At 46.5% G+C, this 6,000-nt stretch overlaps 1 protein-coding gene across 2 annotated transcripts in view; it reads left to right on the top strand.

The window, feature by feature from the left end:
• The first annotated feature begins 3,141 nt into the window (after positions 1 to 3,141).
• The window catches only part of slc8a3 (solute carrier family 8 member 3), a 105,541-nt gene continuing 102,682 nt past the window's right edge, over positions 3,142 to 6,000 (top strand). The window contains exon 1 of one of the 2 annotated variants that reach the window (XM_030391991.1): positions 3,142 to 4,264. The gene's annotated coding sequence lies outside the window, so the exon portion shown is untranslated. The remainder of the gene's footprint in view (positions 4,265 to 6,000) is intronic. The other variant, XM_030391993.1, reaches the window with a different exon arrangement.

The raw sequence follows: 6,000 nt of genomic DNA, 5'->3' as shown, positions 1-6,000 counted from the left end.
TGACGGGAAAAGGCCCCTCAGCCATCAGATCCTGATGCGAGGCGACTCTTTACCTTTCTCATTTCACAACTTCACTATTCATTACTGACCGTCATAAGTGGACGTCGCCCAGGGGGTGATGTCAGTGTTACCCCTCTGTCTACCCCCCCCCACACACACACTGACACCCCTCTCTCCCTCCCCTCCCTCTCTTTTCTCTCACCAGCCGGGCCTACTGTGTCACTGCCTGCCTGTTTTTTTCCACTGAAGTTGTTGCAACTCGAGCCTACAAATTATCAGCATGTGCAGAGTGCCGACCGCAGCACGGAGGGAGAAAATACAAATCACAAAGTGCAAGTGCAGCACTCTTCTCCTGTGCTGTACTGTATCGTTGCTGCCTGCTCCGGATTCTCTGCTGCTCTCACGCCAGACGGTTTAAATAAAACCGATCCGGGCTGCCGTCGAGTGTTCTTGTGGCAAAAAAAAAACAAAAAAAGGGGAGAGTGAAATACAGGAAGGAGAGGAGAGGAGTGAAACTGCTTTACTGGCCTGAGAATCAATGCAAGCAGTCAGTTCCAGGGCCACAGCCATCAAGCTGCTCCTCTCAGTGGGAAGCACAAGCAGGCCTGGTGTGTTGATTACAAGTGTAATCCATTAATCATCACTGAGCGCATGGAGGAGTTTTGATGCGAGAGAGGCAAAGAGGCAAGACATTGAATTCCAATCATACGATGCATGCTGGCTGCAGGTTGGCTCTGAGCGCCTGCAGTGCACACCAATCTGCCCAGTGCATTTACTGCCTCCACCCTTCTCCCCGCAGATAAGAAAACTTCATTAAAAACATCCAACCATATTCTCCATACTAATTACAGCATTACATGGAGAGGAGCAGAGGATATGGGAGAGATGGAGGTGGTGGTGGTGGTGATGGGGGCTGCCTGACCAGAGTTGTGTCTCATCCTTCTCCCCCCTCGTCCATTTAGGACGTGATTGTTTTTGAATTTCATATTTGAATTTGAACAAGTGTGGAAATCTGAACGGGCTAATAAGATTCTGAACCACAGTGCCGGACTGTGTAATTAAAATCGGATCCGATTGGTTTTTCCCTGCTTTGCATACAGGCTCCATCCCAAAAGACAAAAAAAAAAAGGGCGACTCTGCACGCTGCAACGAGACGGCTGCTCCAACTCCCTCCATGTTGTTTCTGGGCGGATTAATCATAATTTATTATTGATTAATTGCTAATTAATTTTAAAGACCTTAAAGTACTTGTATTAATTTTACATACAGCCTGCTTTGCCTTGGGACTTTCAGGGTTTTTTTTTTTTTCCCCGACGCTTCAGGCCTGTATGATTCTGTAATTAGAGGTGGTGGCAGTGTCAACATCCTCCTGCTTCGCTCCTGTCTCTGGGGCTTCGTCTGTCTCGTCAGCACCGGTTATGGGTGATTGTGCTGCATCAAGGAGTGTGTGCCCAGTGAAGCTCATTATCTACTATAGTAATGCATCTAATTGGGGTGGGGAGATCAGTGGGTTGTGCAATGCAACTGCAAGACGCGAGACAAAGACACACAGGACGTGATGAGGATTTGGACTCCGGGCGACCCTGAGCAGAGTTTGTTGAGAAGAATACTTGGACATTTTAGGGAACAAAATACAAGATACCCAACTCTTACTGTTTGCATCATATTTTAATTTTCACCTTACCTCTGCTTGCTGATCAGCCACCACAGTTTGAGTTTAGCTCGTAACTACTCATGGTTGGCCTTCGCATGTGCGACGTCCACGAACGTGACTCCAGGAAAGACAAAAAAATCTGTTTAAGAACTTTAGTTTGAATTTTAAGCTTACATCATTTACGCGATTCTTCTGCATACCACTAGAGGGAGATCTATAGTTTGAGAATAGTGGGTTTAAGTTACAAGTTGTGGTCTTTGAGGATGTTATGGGACTATTTCTTTGCCAGGTGCAGTGAGGTCCAGTCATAGACTGTATATACAGAGTGGACTGAACCACTGTGAAACAACCTAATTGGTTTATGGACCATGTTGTGAAGTCTTTACTGACCACATCTGTACGAGTGGCTGTAGCTGGGGAGAATATCCTGATTGGATCTGACTGAGAACCAGAGGACACGTCATGGTAGCAGCTTGTTAATCACAAGCTATTCTCACCCTAAAACATACCATATCATCTATTTTACTCTAACTGCGACCATATTTTACTAAATGAACATCATGCTGTATTGAGGAAGACTTGAAACCAACGACTGAGATCATAAACGCAATAGGAAACTGTTCACTTAAGTTATAAATCAAGTGAGAATAAGGTCATTTTTTTCATAAGCTTACATACAGTCGACTCCTTTTTGCTGCTTCTTTTTTAGCTTCACTTTAGCTGCTGGGCTGAAAATGACAGCTCGAGACATGTCTGATGGGGATAGAAGAGCTGGAACACGCTTTGGGGATGTAAATAACATCTTTACAAATACATGTTAGGATCTCAGGACTTCTGGAGACGTGGATCATGCCGTACAACCTATATGGAACCAATTTCTGTTTGTTTTTCCCGGTTGTTTTTTAAGTTTTAAAACAAGTTCATCTGCTTCGGTTGTTTAGGAGAATGCTGCACCACTGCTTCACTGTGAGCCTCCAGAAATGTCTTGTTGACGACGAAACTTCACCTGATCTGTGATTCTCACAGTACTGAAAGGTTATTGTCCAGGTTGTAACTAGGTTATACCAAAGAATTCCCAATAATAAACTGCTGACAGCATGTCATGTGGATTATCCAGAGCACTGTTTCCCATCCAGGATCAATTCCTAAAGTATGGGCCAGTGTGGACTATCAGGCTGAAATGCACCTGAAGCAAATCCGAGCAGAGCTTTTTAATTTTTGGGTGGCGAACTTATCCGTTAATAACATTCAGCTGCAAACATTTTTTAAAAGTTTGGCAGGAGAGGAGCTGTTAGTCAATCTCACACCTAACTTTACTCCATCTCAGCATTTATAAAGCCTGCCTTGTCTCTCTGTGTGTGTGTGTGTGTGTGTGTGTGTGTGTGTGTGTGTCCTATTCGTGGCGTGCAGCCAGAATAAATGTCAGTGACTCAGTTATCATCCTCCTGCTGCCACTGCGTCCTGTGCCGTGAATTAGCAGCATCTGGCGGGGTATCCTCAGCCTTTTAGAGGTAAAATAGTGGGTGATGCCTTAATTTCAAAGCTGCCTCCTCCCTCCCCGTGAGCAGTTGTCATGGTGGGCTGTGGGCCTGGCTGATATTCATGCTATGTGGTGCAGGTTTTATCCTCTCTCAGCCGATGGTGACGTAGTTGCGCGCCTAACCGAGCCTGTCTGTGTGACTTTTAAAAAATGGGGGGGAGGCGGAGGACTGTAGGGCGCAACCATTTCACACCACTGCCGGTGTGAGAGGAAAAAAAAGGGGGGCCTAATATAAATAATAGTTATCTAAAGGATGACGGATCAGAGGTAAAGCTCGTTTCCAGCAGCATTTCACTCCGAGCTCCAGGAAACTGCTCGCAGTCAGCGCGGAGGAGAACAAATCTTCATTCCGATGGTGCGCAAAGAAGTCCAGCTGACAGCCGGGTAGCTCGCCAAACCGGTATGCACAGCTGAGCGCCCTTTTTTTCTCTCTAATCAGAGCCGGCAAGTGTTTAATATGAACAGCGGTGAGCCATTTCTGTGGAGAAGGGAGCCGGTGGAGAGGAGCTGAAGGAGCGACATCACAGGTTTCCTGCGCTATCGCCGCGGACAGAGGGCGGAGGAGGAGAGCGCTGATTCACGGCTTGCAGGAGGAGGGAGAGCCGCGCGGACGTTGCTCCGAAGATCCATCTCTTATCTTAAAATACCGACCCCCACCCCCCCCTTTCCCTCCCCTTCCCTCCCTTTCCTCCCCCCCTTCCTCCACCACCACCACCACCACCACCTCCTCCTCCTCCTCCCTCGTCATTGACAGCTTTGCGACCCGGTCAATCCGTCAGACAGGGAGGATCTGGGGAGGAGGGCGCCAAGGCAAGAGAGGACGAAAGGCGATCACCTCTGGCCGGTTTGATCCAATCGCCAATACCGAGCAGGCTGGGGACCTGCCTCTCCGTACATGAGGACGACACAGTGGCTCCACCGGGGGGATTTTTAGTCCGAGGAGCACGTTTGGCTCGAGATTACACTGAGACTGCTGTCAGGCTCATCTGAGCGGCATAAACAATAATAAAGGGGGCGGACAGGAGCTATTTCGCAGTCTCCACACAAACTCCCCCGGAATACAAATCCAGGTATGTTCTCATGAATTACGCATGACATCTTAAGCGAGCAGGAGGTGTTAATGAATGATGCAGCTCCCTGTCTGAGTTATTAGAGGCATTTTTTTTTTGGTGTGCAGATCCACATCTGCAGATTAAGTGATGTGATGTGATCCGTCAGTCCGGAGCGGGTCGACGCTCTCTCTGCTCCCGCTGCTCCTCCTCATCGTGCAGATATGATCCGTTGCAACGGGGCTGAAACGGATTCGTGATACCGTCTAATGGGTGTTTCCATTAGAATAATTGGCGTGTGTCAGCGCGTGTATCGGACACCCTGCTGTGAGCTCATCCCGCTGCTGATTGGCTGCACACCTGGATCCTTCCAGTTTCTTTTTAAAAATATATATACGAGTCTTTACGCACTCCGTCTCCTCCTGCGTGGCCTTGGAGTTTAATCTGTGGTGTCTCCTCGGGTCACTCGTGTTTTCAGCTGGAGAAGGAACTGATCCAGGCTCAGATATAGAGGCCTGTGCGCACCTTTTTAAGTTCTGGTGCGGGCCTATGGGTGCTCCAGCAGGGATTCCCCCCCTCAGCCAGGTAGCACTGACATCTCTTCAGCGTGAGCGAAACGATGATTAATCAGCAACAGCTGAGGCTCTCCGTGTGTCTGCTGAGTCCATGTTTACGTGCAGATCAGATAGCCTCCTTAAACAAGAGCCTCTTCCCAAAATAGGGAAGAGGAAAGAGATCTGTGGGCAGAGCAGCCGCGCTCACCTCTCAGCCATACCGCTGCCTGTCTGTCTGTCTGTCAGGGGGACATATAGGAGGCTGGACTTAAAGATGCACAACATCAAATATGCATGTTTGCTTTAAAATCTGCTGTGTGAGAGGTGGAGGTGATCTGACAGCTCCAGGACATGTGAGGGAATTATCAGAGAAGGCACAAAACCAAAAAGTCAGGGTCGAAAATGTTTAAAGTGCATGTTTGTTCAGAGAAGAACACAAAGTTTATTTATTTATTAAAATAAAAATTTTCAAGGTGGAACCAGGGATTTATTTTAGTCTCTTTTCTCTTAGAAAATTGTCGCTCTCTGATTAATTGTCTGCAGATCAACTAGCCTTTTTGTTTCAGGTCTGACTTATAATTCTGTGCAGTGTAGTCCAGCATTAAATGTTTAGACTAAGTTCAAGTATAAGTCCCCAAAAATGAAAAAAATAATGGATGGGTAGTTGGTGGACGTTTTGAAGTCCACCAAACATTTCTGGAGCTTCACAGCAAAACAGCGTTGCAGCCTTCTCCTAAACAACTGAAGTAGATGGGGACTTGTTTTAAAAATGTAAAAAAATAAAAATAAAATGGCTGCATACAGCTCACCCGGTGTCATCATCTCTGGAAACCCTGAGATTGCAAATTTGATTTGAAAATACATAATTTACGTGCTTTTCTGAGCAGAATTCTTCAATACAGCTGCTCAACTAAAAGTGTGAGCGTGCACCCCGTCTGAAGACACACGCTTGGCCGGCATCGAGGGTGTAAATAACGTCTTTTCAAATCAATCTCACGGCTGCTGGGGACTTTGGTTACGTCGGACAAGCTGCATGGAGCCATTTAATGTTTTCTTTCTGTTGTCCCCACTGTTTTGCTGCAAAACTACAGAAATGTTTTGTGGACTGCAAAACTTCACCTCCATTTTTGTTATTTTGTTGTTTTTGTGATTTTTAGTCTACTGTCTTTTCATATGTATTCATATTTTCTTTATGTTAATGAT

Source organism: Sparus aurata, chromosome 16 (genome assembly GCF_900880675.1).
Source record: "Sparus aurata chromosome 16, fSpaAur1.1, whole genome shotgun sequence".
In the NCBI taxonomy this organism is placed as follows: domain Eukaryota; kingdom Metazoa; phylum Chordata; class Actinopteri; order Spariformes; family Sparidae; genus Sparus; species Sparus aurata.
This window is presented reverse-complemented; position numbering and strand designations above follow the sequence as displayed.